The sequence below is a fragment of the Ictidomys tridecemlineatus genome, chromosome 14 (genome assembly GCF_052094955.1).
Source record: "Ictidomys tridecemlineatus isolate mIctTri1 chromosome 14, mIctTri1.hap1, whole genome shotgun sequence".
In the NCBI taxonomy this organism is placed as follows: Eukaryota; Metazoa; Chordata; class Mammalia; order Rodentia; family Sciuridae; genus Ictidomys; species Ictidomys tridecemlineatus.
In genome coordinates this window covers 71,061,843-71,087,654 of record NC_135490.1, presented here as the reverse complement: position 1 = coordinate 71,087,654, position 25,812 = coordinate 71,061,843, and the positions used below count along the sequence as shown (strand labels likewise).

General features: G+C 45.0%; 1 long non-coding RNA gene across 2 annotated transcripts; it reads right to left on the bottom strand.

Annotated features, from left to right (window-relative positions):
* Positions 1-11,731: 11,731 nt before the first annotated feature.
* On the bottom strand, positions 11,732-22,070 carry LOC106145061 (uncharacterized). Of its 2 annotated transcripts, XR_013430472.1 has the most exons (4): positions 21,877-22,070; positions 20,921-20,986; positions 14,380-14,525; positions 11,732-13,783 (listed from the first exon to the last, which is right to left on the bottom strand). It is a non-coding gene; the product is annotated as an uncharacterized LOC106145061 (long non-coding RNA). The 2 variants fall into 2 exon arrangements; XR_001229941.4 differs by having other exon boundaries at positions 11,732-14,525; positions 21,877-22,069.
* Between the last annotated feature and the right edge of the window lie 3,742 nt (positions 22,071-25,812).

Here is a 25,812-nt window from a genome sequence, read left to right as displayed (position 1 = left end):
GATTCTAAGTGCTTATACATTTATTGAATCTTGATAGCAACCCTATGAGGCAGATGGTAATATAATCTTCAATTTAAAGGGAAGAAACTCAAAGATGTTAGTTGGTGACATCAAAGTCTCTCCCTACTCCAACAGTTTCTCCTCAGTGTAAAGCAGTCTTCAGGAAAATGTCCAGTGTTCTGCCCCATCCACCTGCCCAAGATGGCCTCTGGAGAGCATCTGGGGGGATTCACAGTGTCCTAGCAGAGGGGCCTCCCTACCTCATGCACCCTTGAGCTACTCTCGGTCCTGTGGGGCATGATGGCCCTGTCCCTGGACCCTGCCGTCAGTGGCAAGGAGGCTGTGGTGGCCCAGCATTTCCCTGGCTGACTTGCCCCACATGGCTCTCATGAGCTGTGAGTGTCCCCTCCAGGCTGCCTGAGAGCACTACTGCACTCGAGCCCACAGGGTCCTCCTGCAGCCCCCACGATGGTGACATCCAGCTCCCTCATCTTGCCTCTTCCTCTCCCGCGTGTCTCCTACAGAGGGACTCTTGGATGCCTTCCAAGCCACATGGGGGAGCTCTGCCCAAAGGCAGCATCCTATCATTTCCACTCTGATTCACTGATCCTGGAAATATTTTTAGAGCACCTACTATGCTCCCCAGACAGTTCAGGTGCTTGAGATTGGGGAACAAAACAAAGACCTTTTCCCTAGTGAAGCTGACATTCCAGCCACCCCATGACAGTGGAGGAGCACCCCCTGAGGTGGTTTCCTCTTAGAATCCCAGCAAGAAGCAGAACAAAAGCCCTCATCCTTGTCTCCCCTCTCCCAACACTATGTCCCCTCTCCCAACACTATGTCCCCTCTCCTGGAGCAGGGAGTCAGTCCATGCATACTGTTTCTGGAACAGTTCCCCTTCCCACATCTCAGAGGTCCTGTGATCCTCTTTCACAATGACTCCCTCTGTCCCTTCCAGGATATCTGCTTTGAGTCTCTGATGGAGGCACAGCAGGGTAGGACTCTGTTCTTAACATGCTAAAGGGAAATATTTGAGATGCAGAATTCCCTCTCTCTCCACAAAGCCTGATTCTCAAGACTTTTGTTCCAATACACAGGCAAAGAAAGTCAACTTTGTGACTCCAAGTGGGAAAGTGGTGACCCTTTGTTCTAGAGATCCTGCCCTGGACACATTCTGTCTGTGCAGTGTTGGAGGCATAATGTTAGTAGAGAACAAAAGATTTAAAAGGAAAGTTCAACTCCATCAGCAAATAACTTCTTCAGGTGTTCCCTCTAGCTTCCACTACGACAATGACATCCAGGAAATCTCTCATTGAGTGAACAAATCTTCTGTTAGGGAGCACAGTCTATTATTCACACACACACACACACACACACACACACACACACACGCGCGCGCGTGCGCAAACGCACAATGTACATGGCTCCTACTTTAAATGCAGCATTGAGGAATATACAAGGAGTCAGTTCATGCCCTGGAAGAGGAAGAGAAAACTAGCACAAATTCCAGTACTGGCATATTAACTTTGGGAATACAGAGAGGGATATGGAATGGAATTGTCTGAGGCTCTTCCTGGAAGAGCTACAGGTGGGCAAAGGAAGGGCAGCAAAAGGCTAGAGAAATAGTTGACAGAAGCAGAAAGGCAGGAGTGGTCATGCTTGAGGCTAGAGAGGGGCCAGGCTGACCAAGATGGAAGCCAAGAAGGGGAAGAGGCCACTTAACAAAAATCTTAAAAATCAGACAGAAGAGTATGGGTTGGAAATGGGTTAGGCTATGTGAGGCGATGGTAATAAACAGAACCCAAAAGTTTCAAACACAATCCGAGTTCATGTCTTCATGATGTGGATAGTTGTCCCATCTCATTGGTGAGTGGCTTTCCTCCTCACAGTAATTCAGGGTGCAGATTTTTGTTTCCAAAGCTGTCATCTCCTTACCTTGTTGTTGCCTGCAGACAGTGGGTGTTCTTCTTGGTCATTTTGCTGACATTCCACTGCCTGAACTCAGTCATTTGCTACATGGCAATACATGGAAAACCAGGAAATGTAGGCTAGTCCTGGGCCAGGGAAGAAGACATGGATTTTCAGTGCACAAGTAGCAAAATCTGCTGCATATATATGAAAATCCCTAAGGAGCCGCTACTGCAGGTCTCAACACTCAGCCCATTGCCTTGGCATCCCAGCATGACTCAAGGTGGTTTGGAGAAGAGAAATATCAGATGCCAATTGACAGCTTGGAGATGGTGGATGAGGTTATGAAGATCCAAAGCTGGCTGATGGCATGGAATGCAGAAGAAAAGGGGGTTGAGAAGAGAACAGTGGAATTGGGGAAAGAGTTGATTTTTGGAACTGAACCTAAGAATACTCAGTGAATTGACTAAATCTAAAGTGATTGCAGGGTCTATGATAGAAATGTTGATAGTTGACACTAGACTGAACCAGTCTGAGAGCAAAGGATTGATGAGGTAAGGGACCAAATGTTCACAAAAACAGTAAGAGTCTCTCTCTCTCTCTCTCTCTCTCTCTCTCTCTCTCTCTCTCTCTCTCTCTCTCTTGCAACTTGTTCTTTGTGGATATACATGACAGTAGAATGTATTTGGACATATTATACATACATGAGTATAACTTATTCTAATTAGGATACCATTCTTGGGGTTATAAATGATGCAGAGTTACACGAGTTATGTGTTCATATATAAGCATAGGAAAGTTTTGTTTAATTAATTCCAAAGTTATGACTTTCTTATTCTCATTCCTCCTCCCTTCCCTTTGTATAATCCAATGAATTTCTTTTCTCTCCCTCTTCTCCCTCCCTTGTTGTGGGTTAACATTCATATATCAGAGAACATTTGGTTTTTGGGTTTTGGAGGGACTGGCTTATTTCACTTAGCATGATATTCTCCAGTTCCATCAATTTACCCAGGCTACCAGGGATCTGGTGTGACCTGCCCCTTGGAGGATGCTAGTCACCTGAGAATAATGACATAATTTCATTCTTCTTTATGGCTGAGTAATATTCCATGATGTATACTTACCACATTATCTTTATCAATTCATCTGTTGAAGGACTCCTAGTTTGGTTCCATAACTTGACATTGTGAACTGAGCTACTATAAACATTGATGTGACTGTGTCACTGAAGTATGCTAATTTTAAGTCCTTTGGATTTATGCCAAGGAGTGGGATAACTGAGTCAAATGGTAGTTCCATTCCAAGTTTTCTAAGGAATCTCCATATTGAAAAGCAGTAAGAGAATTTTGATGAAAGAGATTCATGCTAAGTTGTCTCAACTTTCTTATAAGGATTGAGACCTCAACACATAAGATTGTGACTTACTGTCCTCAGGTGATAAATTAAGAGGCCATAGGTGCATAGCTTTCAGAGAACTATACCAGAAGAATTGGTGCCAACTTCACCTTTGAATTGGCCCTTAACCATATTGAACACAAAGAAACCCATAGTTATTTTTAAAAAATATTCCGGGGAAAGAGGTCCTCCTTCCACCATGAAGTCTAATACACCACCCCGGTGGGAAATGACAGTGTCTTCCCATGAATCTTTTTCAAAAACAACAGTTCTGCAACGTAGTAATGGATAGCAATCACAGGGTCTCCCATAGGAGACCAATGTTCACTGATGAACTTTCATGACTCTCAGTGATCCACAGTTTACTCTTGAACTATCCTTAATAAATGGAACCATCAGGCAGTAGGTTCCATTGGTCTCTCTAATAAAATCCCCACCTGCACCTGTCCCTATACGCACATGACCCCTCTTACAGAGGGCATCCTTCTCCCCTGGGTTCAATGACTAATGTTGGATTGAGCTGTACTCTCAGCGCGAATGTCATTTTTTCCTAACAGCACATCCACCCATTCTTTGCTCCTGGGGAGATGACTCACCTGCAGTTTTCTAGGCCCCAACTCCTACCTCCTCAACCCCCAAAGATTGGCTGGACTGGAGTGAGAAGCAGAGGAGATGTCTTCCAGGGAAGACAAGATAACTTCCCAAGAGTGATGGATCCCACAGCCAGACACTCTGTGAGAAGAAGCAAGGCCCCCCCAGGCATGATGAGCAGCCCTGGGAGTGGGAGTGGTCCCCCAGGGGGAGAGATGGGGAAGACCCAATCAAGGGGGCTGCTGCAGCCTGGCTAAACCCTGAGCGCACGAGATGCCAGGAACCTCTTTTGGTCCCCACGAGGGCCTCTTCAGGACACCCACAACTCCCTAGTAGGCTCAGCTCCATGATTCATCCTGCACATTCCCATGGTGGCTTTGAGAAGGGCTGGAACAAAGGGAAAGCTAAAGTGAGAATGTTCAAGCATAGCCCTGTAGGAGGACTTGGCTGCAGAAGTCGCATCAAGGTGACTTAGGAGTCACGGTTACGTGAGAGACCTACAGGCCACCAGGGACCTGGTGTGACCTGCCCCATGGAGGATGTTAGTCACCTGAGCATAAACTCACATCCTAGGCCAGAATGTGAAAGAGAGAGGCTGCAGGTCACCCGGGCTGGGGATTGCTTGGTCTCTTCCTGAAACAAAACTCTTGCTTTCAAATGAAGCAAACGGAGATTCGGCTCAATACAGTCGATCCTTCAGCAAGTTTGAGCACATATCACGTTCCCCGCTCGGGGCTAGAATGGAGAGTCACATGCTTCAGAGCTGGAAGGAAACCCGGTGACCCGCTAGTCCCCTGGGGCCTGCAGGAGCAATTTGTCTAGAACACTAACAAGTAGCCATTGATCCTGAAGAAGGCCTCCTTCTTCCTGTTTCTCTTCATGATCCCCTGATCACCTTCTACCAGGAAATTATTTCATAATCAAGAAAACGTGTGAGCCAGAAAACCTCAAAATTGAGGCCAGGAGAGAGAAAATGTGTAGCCACTGTGCTGTGACCCCCCACGCCAGTGCAGGTGGACCCTCCCCATCAGGAGGCCAACCGTCCTTGTTTCTCATAGAACATAAGCAAGCCTGTGTCCTCTGCAAGACCATCTTCTACTGAAATTCACTCATATCCTTAGAATCAGGCAGCCTCCCCCGTATATTTGTCTTTTAAATGTGACCACTAAGAAATGCAGGAAGGAAATCTGGTGGCTCCATTTCCATATCCCTAACTTCCTCCTCGGTGCTTCTCATGATACCAACCTTACTTCCCTGTTCTCCACCACCTCCCCCAGTTAGAGGAACTGCAGAGAGTCCACAGTGGAATGAGCTATTGTTGTCAGAGAGACTTTATTTGAATCCAAAAGACATCAATGATGGGCGGTACCATCAGAAGGAAGTCACTTAATCTGTCTCCGTGTCTTTACTTACGAATTGAAATGGATGATAATACACCTCTCAGAAGTCTCGTGCCTTAAATAACCAGCACACAAATGACAATCCATAAATGTGGCATATAAATGGAGCTCAATACATACTCATTTCATTATTCACTCATCTCAAATCTGTTCTTTTTTTTTTTTTTTTAACCACAGGGTCAAAACAGACTGTGCCTTTGCAAGTCACACTAGAGATCTGGCTCCCAGACATCACCACCGGGCTGTGCCTGTTCTTCACTCCATCACCAGTGCGCCCCGCACGAGGCCCACTTGTGAGTCAGCCCAGTCACAAGGGGCCCAGAGACATGGGTTTCCCTCTGAAATGGCACTGTTCTGACCAGGGTCTTCTGTGAATGCCAAACGTTTCCTTTCTCATCTCTGGGCATCTTTATTTAAAAGATCCAATGGAGAAAGGATGAGAGACCCTGGGGAAGTGGTGTCTTTCCCTGAATCCTGCTCCCATTTCTACCAGCAGCAACATCCCTAGGAGAGCCAGGAAGGCTCTGAGCTTGCCCTGGGGCCAGAGGGCTAGGGCTCTCATCCTTTGAGAATGGAGGGGATGGTGGTTTTCAAAGATGGCTGCAGCAGCATCTCCTACCCGTCCAGGCTCAAGAGCTGACTTTGAGATCTCCCTAACTTCCTCCCCGGTGCTTCTTCTCCTCCCTCTGAACCTGGATGGGCTTGTGGATGTGACAGGAAAAACACACCAGGATTGTCGAGGGGAGGTCACAGAGGTGCTACGGTTTCTGCTTGCTTGTCTTGTATGATGATTATCTTCATGGGTGGTGCACAGAGAAGTTCTAAATCTAAAGTTCCAGGACAGGAACCAGGATGCTGCTTCTGCATTTCAGCCTGAACTTTGTCCCTAAGAAGATGGACAGGGTCCATCCTGGCAGACCCTCACCTCCCGTAGCCTGGTCTCCACCCCCATGGGTGGTTTGGTCAACCCCCAGGCCACCTGCCCAGAAGCTCTAAGGTGCCCCCTGCTGGTCATGTGGAAAATGGGCCTTCTTCTGGGACAAGGCTGCCATGTTTGCTACCGCTCAGTGACATGTGCCCTCTGGCAGAGAAGCTGCTACCCTGGAGCCAGGTCCTCCCACCTCACCTTCCCTTCCAAGACTCCCGCTTGCCTAAGAAGGGTGCTGCCCATGCTCTGACCCCGTGTTCTCACCGTGGGCAGCTTCCCCCAAAGAGAGGGGAGAGGAGAAAGTGGTTCCTCTTTGTAGGCCAGCTTGAAGTCCCTGTAGAACACTGCAGCCTTCCAATCCCAGAGAGGCAGAGAGGGACAGAGAGGAGACAGACAGAGTGACCAGGGAGGAAGAGAGAGCGGAGGGTCCAGGAGATGGCCTCCCTCAGCCACGATGGCCCAGATTCTGCCCACGGGCAAGCTCTGAGCTCTGCACTGAGGGTGGAAAGATGAAGGTGCCCCTGTCTTGCCCTCGGGGCGTTTGGAACCTAGTGAGGCTCTAGACAGGTAATAAAATCCAACCACCGGTTTGTGCTAAGCCAGCCAAGGAGGGTGAAGGAGGAGTAGGATGTGGCTGAGCCTGGCTGCTGAGAGCACAGGAAGGCTCCCAGCAGGGCTGAGTCTTGAGGCTGTCACAGGCCTCTTGCCCTCTCAACCTTTGCAGTTTTCACACAACGGCCATATTTTGGGAGTCCTCACTTGTGCCAGACCCGGTTCCACAACCTTCACTTATTTGGCTTCTCTGAATCACCTGTTCCATCCTTCTAAAGATGAGGAAACGGAGACACAGGCGAGGAGGCGTCGCTCGCCCAGGTCCCATGGCTGGTAAAGGCCAGTGCCAGGATTTGAATTCGGGTTCCCAGGCCCCTGCTGGGAATTGTCACCCGGGGGGCTCTTCTGAGACTCTCACGGGAGAGCCAGGCGGAGGACACCTTGAGATCATCTCCACCTGTTTCCCACGGTGACCTGATCCTGAGATCCGAGCAATGCTGACGGAAGACAGAGATACCAGGACCCTTCATGGAAAAGCCCATCCGTGACATCTGACGTGAGGCCGCAGAGCTGGATTTTTACTATTGTCCCAGATACTCACCCCCAAATCACCAGATTTACCACCGTATTTTATAAGTGACAAAAGCAACTCAGAAGAGTCAAGGGAAGAGACCAGGGTCATACACTCCACTCCAGGCCAGTGGCCAAGCCATCCCCAGATTATTTCGGCATCCCTCGATTCCCACTTGTTATCCTAGCTGCCCTTCCAGGCAAGTCTCCTTCGAGAGAACTCCACGAATATCTGTCTTCTGGCGCTGGCTTCGGAAGTGAGCCTGAGAAACCTCAGTTGGTCTCAATGAATTCGATTTTGTCCCACGTAGGTCCAAGGTGTGTGGGGTCCAGTGGTGTAGACAAGTCTCCCATGTCCTGTGATTGGAAGGAATCTCAGAAGCACCTCTCCACTGCCCTGCTCCACCACAGGTCTGAAGTTCTCACCGTTAGATTTGCTCCTCCGGGCACCCTAGAGGAGGCACCAAAACGCAAATGCTTACCTGAAAAGAGTGGCGTGCTAAAATAGTCCTTGAAACCTTTGTCCAGCAACAGATCCAAACTGTAAGGGGTGGAGGCAAAAGGTAGCTGTGCTTTGATAGAGAAAATGGATAAGAAGAAGATGAAAGTGCGAATTCTGAGTGTCACAACAGAAGTGAAACCAGATGGGAATTAGGTTTCTGGGGTAAGGGAAGCCGGAGGAAGGCACCAGAGACAAACTTTGCTTCTCTAGAGTTTGGCTTGTCCTAGTTGGAATCTGCTCTCCTCACCCCAGTCACTAAGCCAAAGAGGACATTTACATACATTTAAGATCTAGATCCCCAAGGGCCCTTGCGCTAAAGCCTTAGTCAATCTTCAGCTTGGCACTGTGGGGAGGTGGGGACTCTGGGAGGTCTTTAGGTAGGAGGGAGCCCTTGAAGGGAAAATTTAAAACCTCGTCTCTTTTTTTCCCCTCCTTTCATGTCCCGGCCACGAGGTGAATACTTTTGTCACATGCTCCCACCATAATGTGCTGCCTTCCCGGAGGCCTAAAACAGCAGAGGCCATTGATCACCTCCAAATCTGTGAGCCAAAAGAAATCTGGTTTTCTTTATAAGCTGACTATCCCAGGTATTTTGTTATAGTAACAGAAAGCTAACTACTATACATGAAAAGCATCTTCATCACGATTCCCTCTTACTGATATTTGTCAGGGGGAAGGGCAAACTGATGAAAAACACCACGCAGTGTAATTTCATCACACCCAGCACTGGGGAGTGAAAGCAGACTGCTTGTGCATTGGAGAATGGAAGTACACCTTGGAGTCTTATTAACATAACATGCAGTTAAACAGGGTCTTTTCTTGCTCTCAAGGAATAAATCCCCTTGGGTGGAGACAATACCAATACATCTAACAGAATTCTCTGCTAGAATGGCTAATGCTGGGGGTTTTTAATCAGATTATTTTTAATCTGGTGTAGACTTGAGAGCATTCCAAACAACCACCTCTGCCTCACACCCAGGTAATAGTGACCAGGTGATCTAACATTCCCACTTGCAAACTCTTTATTCTACATTGCAGGAAAGGGCCTTCTTACCCACCATCATCCAACCCTCATCTTCCAGTGTCGCACCCTCACACCAGCTAGAAAGAATGGCAGAAATGCAGCCAGGACACAATCCTTTTAATTTTTTTTTTTTAAATCACTGGAGTGCACAATTCAAAAGAGGACATCTTGGGAAGAAATTTCCTTCATTCTCCATAGGAAATCAGCCAGGCTAACAACATGCCCTCTCCCTCCCCTTTCCAGGATGCTCAGATGTCAAAAATGGAGGAGACTTTAGAGGTCATCTCCCCCAGAGGACTCCAACTAAGAAGCTCATGGGAGGCAGGTAAGCAGGGAGTGATTCAAGCCAGATGGAGACTAGTGTGACTCAGAGTTTATACCTCATCCAAGAAACAAAAAATCCAACAATTTAAGACTCAGTTCTGATTCCAAGTCCATTGGTCTTTTCTCTTAAGTCAAGTGTATTAATCTCCTAGAACTCCCTCAGCAAATGGCCATCAATTTGGTGGCTTCAAGCAAAAGAACTTTACTCTTTCACAGTTCTAGAAGCCAGAAGTCACAGTGTCACAGGGCAGTGCTTCCTCTGAAGACGCTAATGGAAAATCCCTCCTTGCTCTTCCAGTTTCTGGAGGTTTGATGTATTCCTTGGATTATGGTCATGTAGCTTTGGTCTCTGCTTCTTCCTTCACATCACCTTTTTTTTTTTTCTGTTGTCTTTCTCCTCTTCTCTTTGTAAGAAGAATTGACATTGTATCTAGTCTCCAGAGAAATAATCCAGGATAATCTCATCTCAATGTCTTTAATCTGATCACCTCTGAAAGACCCTTTTTCAAATAAGATTATATCCATTGACTCTGAGGGTTCAGATGGGGAAATGTCTTTCCAGGGGCCACATTTAACCCTGGTGGAGCGAAAAGTTAACCCATGGGCCACATCAGGACCTGCAGGTGGATCTCAACAAAGTCATTTCCTTTGTTGCTGATGCAAAAGCCTCTAAGAAATCAGAGAAAAGGAACCTTTCCTCCCTTGCTCCACCTTCTGACTTCTCAAGGTCAAAGATGAGGAAACAAAAGCTTACCCAGAAGCTCTCAGAAAACCGAAAAATCTAGTTCCAGGAAAAGGAGATGGCAGCCCTGGTGAGAAGCCTGACTTTAGATGCTCTCAATGGATTCACAGAGTGGGTAGTGTGGAGCCAGCTCCAGCTTGGCCAGGACACTCACAGAGAAAACATCCAACCCCATCTCCACCCACTCCTCTGCCCACACTCCTTCTGTCCTCACCAGCCCCACGTGCCCTCGAGTACAGCAGCTCTTCTCTGGAGTGAGCCTCCAGAAACTAGCAGACTCTCTTCCCAGGACATTGAGCAACACTTGGTCAAGTATTTCCAGCATTCATGCACTCCCCAGCAGCCTGCAAGACTTTTCTCCAAGGAATTTCGACACACATAACCAGTGCTTTGTTCCGATGTGAATAAGGGCTTGTCTGGGTGCCAGTGTTTCACCATACAGGAGATTAGCAAACAGGGGCTGAAGCCTCTCAGCAGACACATTTCAGTCCTAGGGATCTTTCTTCATACTATGCACAAATGTCAAACCACTCTAGAAAACACAGACAGGAGGGGCTGCCCCATCCCATTTTCAGGTTTCATTAATCCAGACATTCTGCTGTTACAAACCCTTTTCATGTCAAAGACCCACTGTCATTTTTTGCTAAAGATGATCTGGGCTAAGCTTGGCATTGTATTGTCATCAGTGTCTTCTGACAGTGTATTGTCATTCAGAAACTCCTGACACTCTCCCCTCATGCCCTTATAAATGAAATTGTTTAAAAAAAACAAAAAGTGGGGACAGGGGTCAAGGGCTAATGGCAATAGCTCACGTCTAACTCTCAAGCCCCAAAGCAACAGTGGACTTCCACACACTGCTCAGGGTCCCCAGTGGAAGAGAAGGTCTAACTTGTACTGAAGGCCTAACCTACTGAGACTGGGCTGGTAGGTGTCCTTCTGAAATAGAATTCTTCCATAGCTCAGTTCTTTGCCCTGTGGTCTTAGAAAATTTTATTAAGATAGCTATATTAGTTGGCTAGTACTGTCATAACAAAGAACCTCAAACTGGTTATCTTAAACAAGAATTTATTTCCTCACAGTTCTGAAAGTTAGACGTTTGAGAACAAGATTTAAATAGGGTTGGTCTCTCCTGAAACCCCTCTCCTCAGCTTTGCAGATGGCCTCCTCCTTCTTGTATCTTCCCATGGTCTTCCCTCTGTGAATGTCTATGTCTAAATCTCCTCATCTTATAAGGATGCCACTTACATTGGATTATGGCCCACCTATGTGAACTCATTTTACCTGAATGACCTCTTTGGACCCTACATCCAAATACAGTTATGTTCAAAGGTTCAAGAGGTTAGTACCTCCAAGATATGAATTTGGCAGGGGAAACATAATTCAGACCATAACAGTATTATCATTCATTAATACAACTTACCACATTCCACTAATTCTAGAACACAAGTTATTTTGCATTTTTAACATCTGTAAAATCAGGTCACAGGTAACAACCTAGGGTATTTGACATTTAATTGGCAGGAATTTTTCTTCATTAGTGGCATATAAAGTAATAGATAATGCCATGGATTTAATAATTACAATAACCCTTGCGAATATTGCTACAGGATTAGGGACTAGTTTTATCCTTCATTTACAAGTTAGAAAACTAAGGTAAACAGGTCCAAGGATACTCGTTAGTAAATGGTGAAGCTGACTATGCTGGACTATCTCATGGTGTTACTATGAGGATAAAGGAGTTAGCACCCAGGAGGTATTTAGAACAGAGCCTGGTACAGAGCACATATGCACTTAGTTTTAGTACTCATTAGTCTTTATTCGGGGAACTCAAAATGGCACGCGTATACTTGATAATCATCGTGTATCAAGCTAATGCTCCCGATAGCAGGTCCGTCCCCATAGTGATATGTGACTCTGATGTTTCCCTCTTCCTAAGCCAACGTTTGTAGTCTAACAAAACATAATGGAAGGGTATCCGTCTCTTCTTTCAACCTGAGTGAGTGTTTTCTAATCATCTATCAGACAAGATTGAAGGGAAAATAATAATAATGATAATAATAAATAAGAAAGATCCCTCTTTTTTGAGGATATAGTGTTGAGTAGGGGGAGAAGATAGATAGCAAGTAAATACACACACCAAGACAGTGTGTGACAGTGGCCTAAAGGAGACATTGTTAAGATTTGAGAGGCTGGACCTTGATTTGGGGTGGGTGATCAGGAGGGTGGTGTCTAAAAGGTGGAGACATTTGAACTAGACTTAGATGTCTCATAAATGTGTAAGTCACATGTCTCAGTCCATCTTCTGTGGTATTAACAAAATAATTGATTCAAGAATTTCAAAAATAGAAGCTTTTTTAGTTCATAGTTCTTAAGGCTGGGCAATCCAAGGGCAGAGCACCTGCCTCTGCTCAGCCCCTGGTGGAATCTTCTTTTTGCATTGTAACATGGTAGATGGTATCCTATGGTGACATAGAGAAGCCAGCTAGCTTATATCTCTCTTCTTCTTATTGCAAGACCACTAGTGCTATCATGGAGGATTCACCCCCACGACCTCAGCAAACCCTCATTACTTTCTACAAATACTATGAACGTGAATCTGGGCACTAAGTCTCTAATAGCTGATCTTTTGGGGAACACATTCAAATCCGAGCAATGAGTAAGATTTCAAAATGTTCAGATAGGGCCAAGAAGGTAGATGGAGCCACGCAGCAACATAGACAGTGGTCTAGAAATGAGAATGCTCTATGGGAAGTGCTGGACAAAATCTGTGTGACAGAGTCCTGGAACATAAGTCCAGTGAGGTAGGGGCAAGGACTGAATGTTTGGAACCCCCCAAAATTAATAGGCCGAAACCCAAATGTGATGGTACTGGCTGTGGGACCTTCGAGGAGATAACTAAGAATAGACATGGTCTGGAGGATGAGGCTTCAAGAATAATGGAATTGGTGTCCTTATAAGAAGAGGAGGTGTGACCCAAGCTCTCGCTTGCTATCCTGTGGGGATGAAGTAAGCAGGTAGCCATCTACAAGGCAGGAAGCAGCCCTCATCAGGAACTGAAGCTGTTGACTTGGAACTTCCAGCCTCAAGAAAAACAGAAAGGAATACATGGTGGTGGTGTTTTGTGATGTGAGCCCAAGCTGACTCTGACAGGCATTTTGGGGTCAGATTACTAGGGACTTGAATGCTTCGGGAATTAATTTAAACTCATTAGAAAGCAAATGAAGTCCTTGAAGGCTGAAGGTTTTAGGGGAATGAATCACGACTTATTCAAAATTATGAAATTCAAGTGGAGATGGTAAGGGAATGGCCTGTGGAGAGGAAAGACCATCCGCTGGGGGAGCCAGGAGAACTCGCTGTAGTGGCCCAGGCGCAGGGTGTCCGACTCATCCCAGCTTGCCCAGGACCTTTCTAGTGTTAGCCTGGAAAGTCCTGCATCCCACAGTCACAGGAAAGCCCGGTCAGCCTGAGGAAAGGAGGCCCTAAGCCCAGATACAGGAAATTGGAGGGAACTCCATGAAAACTGGAGACACTAGGAAGGAACAATCTACTCACATGGGAACTGGTTAGGTGGAGAAAAGACTGACGGAGAGGAGGAGGTAAGAATGTTCAGAGTTTTTAAACCCAGTTGCAAAAGAAAGAGAGAGAGAGAGAAGAAAAGAATAGAATGAAAAAGGGGTTGGGGGTGTCAGAGAAGTTGGATTTGGAAGACTGGGTGAAGTATTTCATTTCTAATGCCCTGAATTTAAGTAGTTTGGGGGCCTCCCGTGGGGCTAAATGTATGGGCCCCAGGAGAGTCACAGCTGCTGAGGACATCTGGGGTCATCCCCTGGAACAAATCTGCGGCCATCTGGAAAAGGAACACAGAAGAAAAGTCACTTCCCCAGGGACAGGTAGTCCAAAGCCTCAACCATGGTCTGCAAACTGTACCACAGGAAAGAACCATCTGGGGTGTGTGCATAAATGCGAGTGTCTGAGTCTTACTCCGTACTGCATCGGGGTTTAAGGTTCAAGACAACATTTTTAACAAGTTCTCCAAGTGATTGTTTTGCAGATAGTCTGAAGGCTACAATTTGAGAAACTTTGGCCCGTGGGTGTGGGAGTCAAGAGAGCAATCAGTGTGTAGGCCAAGTCCCTCACCCACTCCCCTACTCTGCCTTGGCTGCTATGCTGAGTGTAAGCCCCCACAGGTGAAGCCACCACCTCTTTCTCTCCAGGCTGCCCTTTCCCGACAGGCCCCCTAGCTCTGGGTGCCCAACACCCTACTTCCTACCCACAGTTATTTATACCAGGAATTTTCATTTGGTTCCATAAACAATTCCCTTCCTTTTTTTTCCATCCAATCCCCATTTTCCCAAAATGTTTTTCCCTGTCCCCCCCAAGACTGACCACTGTAACCTACAGAATTCTGTGAGTCCATCTAGCTAGATCACCATTTTGACTCACTTCCATCAGTCAATACAGTCAAACAAACAGGGATGGCCGAAAGAGCACCCCCCCCAAAATAAGGTAAATCATTTTTCCTGAAGTTCTCCAAGGTGCATGCATTCAGGACACCCAAACAAGTTCCGTTGCCAGCTCAGATCTGCAGCCTGGAAAAGAACATAAACATCTGTGTGGGAAGGAGAAAACCGGCTCCATTCTGTCACTTCTTCACCAGCCCACACCCAAGTCAGCCATATCTGAAGTTACTTCTCAGACACCATTGTAACATCTATGCATTCTATGGTGGAAAAGGACAGGGAGGAAGGGAGTCGCCATCAGCCCTTGCCCCAGGCGACTAGCAGAGCAATAACCCCATAGTACAATGCTCAGCACTCTATTCAGTATTCAGTAGTAATCTCATAAAGGCCTGAGAACATTATAAGGCTCAATAACAAAAGCTCATTTGTTACTTTCAGTGAAAACAAGGTAAGAGAACTATGCTCTCCTCTGATACTGAACTGAGTTTGAGTTCATTCTACCTCACCGAAAGGAATCACAGAAGCTCCCCTACTTACAAGCATCCCATTCATACTCATGTACAAGGCACCATACTTAATGACTTCATGTCTCTCTGTGTACTACCAAGAGATGACATTGCTGGCCATGTAAGGTGATTTTATTCTCTGCCTTTAGTCTGGCCACTGTAACTTAACTAATTTATTTCACTCATTCAGCAATGACACATTGAGCACTCACTATGTGGCAGACCCTATTCTAGATGCATAGGATAAATCAATGAGCAACTCAAATGAAATCCCTGCCCTTATAGCGGTGGCAATCTATCAGGGTGAAAATAGGGAGATAGATAATCATCAATTGATATGATATGAAGCAAAATGATATAATATGATAAAAGGAGGTAAGGCTTATGGAACAAAGTAGAACAAGGAAGGAGGCTAGAGTGAGCTGGAGTTTAATAACAGGCCAATTTTTAAATATTATTGTTTCAAGGTAGGCCTCATGGGAAGGTATTGCAGTAAGTATTTGAAGGCTTTTGGCCGGAGCAAGTGGAAAGACGGGGTTGCTGGCAGCTGAAAGTGGTCAGCCTGGGATGAGCACCAGCTTGGAGAGAAGGGTCAAGGACGCCACCTTAGAATACACTTGACAAAATTCCAAGTGGAGATGTCAAGAAGGCAGTTGGTCTGGGGTTTTGTTGTGTTTTTTGAGTGCTGGAGCAAAGTCTGGGGTGGAGTTATAAGTTTGGGAGACTTCAGTACACAGATGATATTTAAGCTTTGGTACTCAGTGAGATGGCGAAGGGAAAGAACATGGATGGAAAATAGTGGAGCGAAAGGAGGTGAGCCATTGCGAGAAGACAGGGAGTAGCCTGTCAAGAGACAAAGAAGGAGCATCCATGATATAGGAGGAAAGGTGACAGCATGTGTATCTGGAGTCCACTGAGGCTGTGCCCTGGGAGAAGGAGTGGCCCACTGTGTCTGATGCTGCTGACAAGTCAACTAAGATGAGGAGGAACATTGGCTGTTCCCAGCTGCCATGATGCAGCCATAACAGAAGCCCCCTGTGATGAGCAATGGGTAGGAAAGGCTGTTTAGAGAGAGAATGGGAGGGCAGAATACGGATATGTAAGTACAACCAGCTCTTTCAATGAATTCTCCTGCAAGAGCAGCAAAAAGATTGCCATCGCTGCTGAGGAAGGTGGGCTCACTTGTCTTTTTAAAAGGGAAAAATAGTGGTGACCAAGGGTGAGGTGGAAAGACCTGGAGCCACAGCCTTCAGAGAGCAAAGCAGGGATAAGATCTAGTCGACAAACTGCGAGCGAGTGTGACTTCAGAAGGGAGCACAGAGTCCATCTGTGGCTGGGAAGGCGGGGGCTGCAGGTGCAGACGTGGGAAGGCAGCAGATGGGACAGTGCAGTCTGCAGAGATTCCCTTCCGACTGCTTAGGCTTTCTCAGGAAGCACGAAGCAAGGCCGTCCGCTGAGGGAGAGATGAGACAGGAGAGTTTGACGAGAGAAGAGAAATTATAGACTAATTACTTAGGATTGTGGGAGGGTGACTGGGAACGGGCCACATACTATTTCAGTGACAGCATTAAAGGTGTCGCCGAGGATTATAGTCATGACTTGAACATGAACCCTGTGGATAAGCTGTGCTTTTCTTTAGCCAGGTCTGGCTGCACAGGTGCAGATGTGGGCAAGTGGACAGTGGGTCTAACCACGGCTGTGATTTTGTCACACTTGGACTTTGTCAAACCTGGACACTGTGTCAGAAAGACCAGGAGATCTGAGCACTTCTGCAGAGTAGTGATTATGATGATCAGCCATGGGGTGTGAGTCGGGTAAGGAGGGAAAGGGGATCCCAAAGGGGGAGATCAGAAAACAGAGGCAGGATGAGGTGAATGGGTGATTCCAGCAGGTTCTCAACTCTTGGATTCAGGCTCCTGTAGAGACGGAGTAGGGCAGATAGGAGGTGGCGGACTGAGATTAACATGCATAAGCTTGAAATAAAGAGGAATTGCAGTTATTTGGTGATGGATGATCTGGAAATGACATCAGAGTGAGTGGCAGAGTAGCATAGGGGACAAAAGCATTGGAAGAGTGGAAGTTAAGCAATGGAGAACCCACAGCATTGGAAAGATCATCTATCAGAATCCCCAGATATTAAGAGAAAAATTAGAGAGTGACAGCAAACCAGGAGCTAAAAATCTCCAGAAAATAAAGAGGAAATGACCACTTAAGGCATGGCAGCAACAATGAAGGGCGTAGAGTGAAATAATGTGCAATAATCTAATAGGAGATTCCAATTTGGCAAAGTTTAGGGAGGAGAGTTGGGAAAAGGTCTTCAGAGGCAATGGGAATCACAACACCCAGCTCTCTGCCACGCAGGCCCAGTGGTGCAAAGGCTATGGGAGAAAGAGGGCCAGCCCTTGAGAGACTGCGGAGGAGGCACCATTCTCAGTGGAGACTTAGGTAAAAAGAAGACACTAAGAATATTGGAATTTACGGGGCTTGGGTTGTGGCTTAGTGGTAGACTGCTTGCCTAGCTCATATGAGGCACTAGGTTCAATTCTCAGCACCACCTATAAATAAATGAATAAATGTATTTTGTCCGTCTGCAACTAAAAATTAAAAAAAAAATTAGAATATTGGGATTTATACTGGGCATGGTGGCACACACTTGTAATCCCAGCAGCTCTAGAGGCTGAGGCAAGAGGAGGGAGGATCACAAGTTCAAAGCCAGATTCAGGAAATCAGAAGTGATCTATGAGACTGGACTTCCTGTGGATACTAACTAGAAGGCATGATCCAAATAGTCCTGCTGGACCTTGGTCACATACTGGTGACAAAGCTGTAAGGATTAAAAGGTTGAGAGGAGTGGGTACTTCAGGACCCATGTTGAACCCCAAAAAATGGGGACATAGTTGGCTTAGGAAGCCAACTTAATTCTTAATTCCTGAGCACAGGGGCTAATCCTAACGTCTATAAGTGACTGTGAGTTTCAAGGATCCTCCTTGAGCCTTGTATATGGGGAAAGCCAAGTGCTACCCAAGACCAAAGCCCATTTGACCTCTGTCAATGGAGGGTGGAAGACATCTTATTTTTAGCTTCATAACAGCTGACATAATTTAAAAAACGAAAAGTGTGTTGAAGGTACCAGTAACAAAAGACAGATATACTATGGAGACCAACATAGAAATTAGAAAGAAAATTAACAGAGGTAAGAAAAAGCCCAGTGATGCTTTTTCAGAGACATTCTGAACTTGCCAACAACCAGATTTAAGAACAACCTGAAGAACCTAACCTGTTTATAAGTCAAGGAGCTCCAGACACGTAGCAGTTAGTTCTCTGCACATCATAATGGGCCCTGCACAGAGGTTGCAGGTAATCGTGCAGTTGCTATTATAGATACCTGATCTTTAATTCCACACAAGTGTTGTTTTTTGGAATTATTTTCTGATCTTAAAGTAATCAGAGGAAGAGAAGAAAATCTATTTAGATGATAAAATTCTGATCTCAAAATACTTATTGGCAGAAGCATGAAATGATGGATCTAAAAACAGGTGCCAGAAAAATCCTCTAATGTAAACTGACCCCTTCCATTTCCAAGGAGATTCTACCACTAACTTGATCCTCAATCAGTTATGTCTTGAGAGATCTCTGTTTAGGCTTGCATTGCTATTTCTTTTGTTGTGTATTTACATCTTTTCTTTTGAACCTCCTCATAAGTTTCTGGAGATTGCTGCCCTTGTTGTAATTCATGACACACAATAAGTACTTGATACCAATACCATAGGTCTGATCACAGTCCGTAAACTCTGGGACTCACTGCCTGAGTCGTCTTATTCTACTACTTTATGCTTCCTAGAGTTCATCACTTGGGAACTGCATTTGATATTTATATAGACAACATTACTCAGCAATCTTATTCTAGAGACCTTGCTTATTATTTGAAGCTTTGTGTCCTCTGGCTATTTTCTTTTTCTTTCTTTTTTTTGGGGGGGGGGTTTGAGGAGGGTACCAGGGATTGAACTCAGGGGCACTCAACCACTGAGCCATATCCCCAGCCCTATTTTGTATTTTATTTAGAGACAGGGTCTCACTGAGTTGCTTAGCACCTCATCATTGCTGAGGCTGGCTTTGAACTTGTGATCCTCCTGCCTCAGCCTCCCGAGCTGCTGGGACTATAGGCGTGTGCCACCAAGCCTGACATCCTCTGGCCATTTTCAAGGTGATTTGGTGAATTCGAACATCCCAGGAAACTAGTAGGAGCCCGGTTAAGTAAGAGACCTGAAGAGGCCTCTGAAAGTTTGAAGGAGGGGGCTCAGGAGGCACATTCTCTCATATATCCTTAAAATATGCTCTTATTTATGGTAGGATATTCATATTACTGTTGAGTACAGAGGCACAGAATGACTCCACTGACACAAAGTGCCCCTGGTGAGAACAGAGGAAAGAATAATGTCCTTTATTCTCTGACTTTTGAAAGCTTGCTTATCCCCCAATGCCCTGCTCAAAGAGAACTTCTGTACATCAGGTGTACCCCACCCTTCGCTGTGCTCCCCAACTCTCAAAGCACTCCTCACAGTGGACAGATGGTATTCTGCCTCCGTAGCCTCAGGCATCCCTGGAAATGCTGTCCTTTTTTGATGACAGGAATCATGTGCCTGGGTCTCATATTCAGCTCACCTCGGGACCGTTTTCTGCTTTTTTAGAATAAGTGTGTGTGCACATAGGTACACGCGTGCAGACTCCTGAGCACAGATACTTTATGCGTTGTTGCTCCCATTGTTTGAATGACAGCTTCCCTTCCCAGTTTAAGAAAACCCTATTCATCTCATAAAGGTTACTGCCTCTGTGACCAAGACTCTCCAAGCCAAGGTAGCCACTGTCCCTTTGTCCTCATAGCCCTATGAGATTTTTTAAAAACTATGACTTGATGCTTCCTCTTCAGGTTCTTCTTTTGGGAACCTGCCCTGATGTTCATATGGACAGTGTTATGACACAGCATTGCTCCAGGACCCCTGGGTAATTTTGGGAGCTTCACATTTTCTGACCATTTCAAATGAGATTCATTTATTTTATTCATGTTTTAGCATGAAGCCACCAAGTGTACATTAACAATATCGTCATTCTCTCGTTAAAAAATCTGTCTTTCACTGAAAGGGCTGAGACTTTGATATTACTCATCTGTATATTTCTAGTTTCTTGCCTAGTGTCTAGAAAATATTAGGTCAAAGGAAAAAGAAGAAGAAGGAGGAGGAGGAGAAGGAGGAGGAGGAGGAGGAGGAGGAGGAGGAGGAGGAGGAGGAGGAGGAGGAGGAGGAGGAGGAGAAGGAGGAGGAGGAGAAGGAGAAGGAGAAGGAGAAGGAGAAAGCCTTCTTGACCTGAACTGAAGAGATTTCACAGGCAAAAAGCCCAAATAAACAAGGTCAGAATTACAAAGTGTGACTTTGGGATTCTGAAAGATCTTTCCTTTCTCCCACCAAATTTTTTCTTAACCTCTGGTCAGAGCAGGAAATTGCACCAGAAGGGCTTTGCCTCTTTAGTCTTTGAGGCTTTGGATGTGTCATTTGGGTCTCCTGGGATGGGGTTCAATTTAAAGCTGCCCTGTCCCAGGAACCATGGAGGGTCATGACTCCCAACGTCCAGACGTTCTGGGGCAACAGCCCCATGCCTGCTAGCAGTTGATTCAGGGAATCAGCCCCCAAACCAGGGTTCTCCCGAAGCAGCCTAGACAGTCAAGAGGGGGAACCCAGGTGTAGACAGGTCAATCAGGGAAAAACACTGGAAGAAGAAAATGGACTACAGGGAAGAGAAAGAGAACACTTCGCAGTGCAACTAATTTCCCATCCATTTTACGCCATCATCACCACCACCCTCACACCAGCTCTGTGGTTCAAGTCCACCGCCCTGTAATTTATAAGATTATAGCTCCTCTCACCTTGCAGTGCATTTGACACATATCCACAGGAGAGACTTAAGGCTTGTTAATGCCAACTCTCCTTACACAATTTAGAGATAAAAATCAGAAACCGATCTCACCTTTGACAGAATTATGCTGATTGCTTTGGGCAGGACAGGACACACCAGTGATAAGGAGAAGCCAACCTAGTAAAAAGGACAGAGAAAAATGAAATTCCACACTGTTCATGTAGCGCCAAATGCCATGGGTGCTCCTTGGAGACTGATGCACCATTCAAGGGGTGATTCAGAAGATTGTAGCTTCTCCACAAGCGAGGTAAAGTCCACTGATGGGGATCATGGGGTGATAACCTGACACCAGGTTCAGGTGCTGGGAGTTTCACTGACACCTTTGTCTGCTCTGTGATCTAACACTGCCAACACAACACAGAATAGTCATACATGCTTTTCTATTTTTATGCATTTTCCAGTTAAAATCTAACTATCTTAAATGAATCCCTTTTAACTGGTTTCATGGAGGGAAGGAAGGAAAGTAGGAAGGGAAGAATTCTCAAGTATTTAGTAGGATATTTTCTCTTCTTTTCTCCCCTTCTTTACCAAGTCCCCAATCCCAGTCATTCCCCAATTCAGATGACAAACTGTAATTGGTTCAGTAAAAAGAAGAAAGGGATGCTAACAGAAATTAGGTATACAATAGGCATAACTATTTGGTCCGTTCTACTCAGATATTCTCTGTTGAAGGACCCTCAATGTATCCATCACACTATTGGATGCCAAAGCAGTTGTAATAAATGCAAGTGCCATGATCCCAGCCTTCAAAGAGCCACCTACTCATTGGGGATTGAAGGCTCCCATACAGAAAACAATTGCATTATCTGATGAGTACCAGTAGCTCTTTCTACTGGCCTGACATCTCTCATAAAGTTTCTGTGAAAAGAGTCTCATATCCTGAGGCTTTGGTATTTCCACCATTGATCCCAATTTAGGATACTGGGGAGATAAAGGTTATACATTTATGTAATTTTCAAACTTTACTTTCCTAATTCTGGACAGCATCTACCCCTAATGTTCCTCACCTTGTCCTGCCAGATGACCTAGAGGGAAGTGGTCCTTCAAGCCCATGATGACCACTCCAGGTGTGAAGCCTCTAACTCTTCTCCTTTCCCCAGATTCATATCTTCAGCTACAGCCTAGACCTCTGTCGCCTCTTCAAGTGCTTCTTGTCTTACAACGCTTCTGGCTTCTGTGTCATACATTGAATCTGTGCCTTCTAGACTGTGTCCTTGAATCAGTGCCCTGTAGGCTGTCTTCCAGACTGTGTGTCCTTGAGCTTGTGTCTTCTCGTCTGTTTCCACTAGACCATGTTCTCTAGATCATTGCGACACCTCCCTCACAGGGCCTTTTCCCCTACAAACATTCCACCACATCGCGGTTCACTGCGACTTGGCTTCCCCTGATGACATCAACGGTCACTGGTAGGCGAGGGAGATGATTTCACTCCAAAACCTGATGTGAGGGCGTTTGTGTGAATCCAGCCATGTCTCACGGGCAACTGGAGAGGTGGATCTGAAATCCATGATGAAGTCAATACCAAAGGCATGAGATTTGAGAGTCGCCAACTTGTAAGGAGAGTTAAAACAAGAGAGCAGAAGGCACCACTCTAGAGTAGATGGACATTGCACAAGAGTACAAAAAGAAAAGAAGTCCAAAACTGGTGATCCTTGGAAAAAAGTCATGGAAGGAGACAGAAGACCGTCATCAACACTGTTGGCCACCATAGAGATGGCAAATATGACAGAGATAAAATGGGCCATTGAGTTTGGCCAATGCATAGTGGGTCCAAAAGTCATACCCTAAACAGTTTCAGATAATAAAAAACCAAATGATTCAGGTTGAGGAACAGAAGAAAAGTGAGATGCTGGTTACAGACTTTTCTTTTGAAAAGATTTAACTGAAGAGAAGGCATCAGGTAGTAGCTACAGGGCCATGTAGGATGAAGGGATTTCCTTAATTTTTTAATTGTGGCAATTACTTTCAGTTGGGTTAAACCTTTACCTATGAACAATGTAAAACATGAAGCATATGGATACCGCAAGGTTGAGCAACCCAAACAGGATAGTTGACGAAGCAAGAATATGAAAGAGACGAGAGTTAGAATTCAGGTGAAGATTTTAGCCTTAAATTAGTTCTCTGATTCTAAAAGAAATTATTTGACATGTGGGAATGTGGTTTAAGGACTTCGGTATCTTCCTTAAAGGAGGAGGAAAGTTCATCATCTTCTAAGAGTGAATGGAAAGGACTTAGTACTAAGTTTGGAAAAAAAAAAGTGGTCATAGTTTGAAAAAGCAGAAATGGATGAGAGGAAGGGGTGACCGGGGACAGAATTGTTGGTCCGTAGTTTAAGGCCAGCTGAAACAGTGCATCTGTATGCATAGTTGTCTTAAAATTTTTGTAACAGCTCTCTATTCTGTTTGATAACTGCAACTTCTATGCTCCATATTTATGAGTAGAGAAATAAGATTATAAAATTGAACTCCATGCGAGGAATTTGTTTATTGGTTATTGTATTAGTTCATTTTCTGCTGCTTTAACAAAAGACCTGAAGCTGAGTACTTTCTAAATCAGAGAAGATTATTTGGTTCATGATTATAGTAGCTTGAGGGTCCAAACAACACTGGACTGGCATTTTAGTGAGGGTCCCCTAGCTGCTTCACAATGTGACAGAGAAGGGGCCCTCTTGAGGGAAGTAACAAGGAATCCCACAAAAACTGCGACCCTTGCTGAGGGTGGTATCTCCAATGACCTATTCACTTTCCACTAGGCCACACCTCTTAAATATTCCATCACCTCCACATTATCACACTGGGAACGAAGCTCCCAGCACAATGAACTTGGGGGAACATGCTCATACCACATTCAATCCATAGCAGAAGTAGAGCAGAATTTGTTCTCATTGTGACAAAAGCTAAAAGCACAAGATGTGAAATTGTTTTCCCTGCCTGTCATTCTCCTGCCGGCAGAACCCTCTATGGGTTTACTGAATGCCTTCTTCTCCATCACCGTACCCCACACTATATTGCTCCTTTCAAAGGAACTTGGTTTACAGGAAAAGAAGTCAGGTCAAGTGCTCATGCTCACAGGATTCGCTGATCTTACCAAGTGCCCTTCATCCAGAAACAGATGGCTTCATGGAACAGAGAAATGACCACTAAAATCCAGTGACAGCACGAGCCAGGAGATAACATCTACCTGGGTTGTAGCATATGATCTGAGTCAACAGCAAATTAGTGGTGACAGTTCTCCCATAGCCAGTCAGAATACTCAACCACAGGAACCAAGCAGTAAACTCTTGCTCGATCTCATGTATGATTGCCCATTTGCTAAGTGTTTGTATCCCGTTCCTGAAACTTTAAATTCTGCAGCTTTAAAAGTATTGATTCTAGCCGGGCACGGTGGCACATACCTGTAATCCCAGCAGTTTGGGAAGCTGAGATGTGAGTTCAAAGCCAGCCTCAGCAAAAGCCAGGTGCTGAGCAACTCAGTGAAACCCTGTCTCTAAATAAAATACAAAATAGGGCTGGGGATGTGGCTGTGGTTGAGAGCCCCTGAGTTCAATCCCTGGTACAAAAAAAAAAAAGTATTGATTCTCCAGGGGATATAATAATGACTGCATTGAACTAGAAGTTGAGGTGGTTTGGGGCTCTTCGTGCCATTGTAACAATGAGCCAAAAAGGGAGTTGTCTTGTACCTGGGCAATTGGTCTTGATGATCAAGGTGAAAAAAAGATTATTACACAATGAGGGCAGAAAGAAATAGATGCCTGAGGGGAACCTCTTAAAATGAGAATATCTATGACGATAACTAGTAAAGTCTAATATAATAACCTTGCAGAGGCAAAAAGATCCAGGACTACAATCCTCAGGAATAACTATTCAGGGAACCCACTAAGAGAAGAATCTTGAGCAAATGAAGTTGTGGTTTAGGGCAAAGGAATTTATTGTAGAGGGAAGAAACTATAAATACCAAAAGTAACCTTGGTTGAGTATTTACAGAAATGAAGGTTGTAAGAGTTTCCCATGTTTTCTTCCATTCTTCCTCTCTCTCCTCTGCCCTTATCTATAACTGTGCTATCATATGTATACCATTTTTTTTATCCTTCTTGCTCTTTGTTTTACTGTTGAAGTTGATGTTATCTTCCTAATTTATTTAATATTTCAGAGGATAATAAAGTTGGATTGTTAATGAACTAGAGGAGGAATAACTGTTACTGAGAGATGGATGCTCTTCTGGAGAGGGTAAGTGTGGGTATATGCTTGACATGGTACTTTAGCCATAGGAACTATTAAATCATACAAACTTGATATTATTAGGTCAAAAGGTAAAATATCAGCAATTTTATAAGTTCCAAGATAATAACTTTGATTAGGCAGCAAAGGGGTTAGTTTGTGTACCAACCTGAATGGGCCTTGGGATGCCCAGACATTTGGTTAAACATTATTCTAAATGTGTCTCAGAGGATGTTTCTAGATAAGATTAACCTTTGATTTGATGCTATATAAAACATTCTCTATAATGTCTTCCTTCACTTGAAGTCCTGAACAGAACAAAAAGGTTGACCCTCCTGTGAGTAAGAGGGACTTCCTGACTTCTTATGAGCTGAGACACTGGATTTTATCCTGCCTTCAGACTGGAACTGCAGTATAAGCTTTATGGGTCTCAAGACTGTTGTTATTGGGCTGAAACTAAACCATCCGTTCTCCTAGGTCTTCGGCTTGCTAACTGCAAATCTTAGGATATGTCAGCCTCCGTGATCCCATGAGTTAATCTTTCCAATAAATATATACTATCAGTTCTGTTGGTCTAGAGAACCCTGATGAATATAGGTAGAAACATTGGTTGTTGTTATTGTTGCTTAGAAATTTAAGTCTAAGGCTGGAGTTGTGACTCAGTGGTAAAGAGCTTGCCTAGTAACATGCGAGGCATTGGGTTCTATCCTTAGCACCACAATAAAT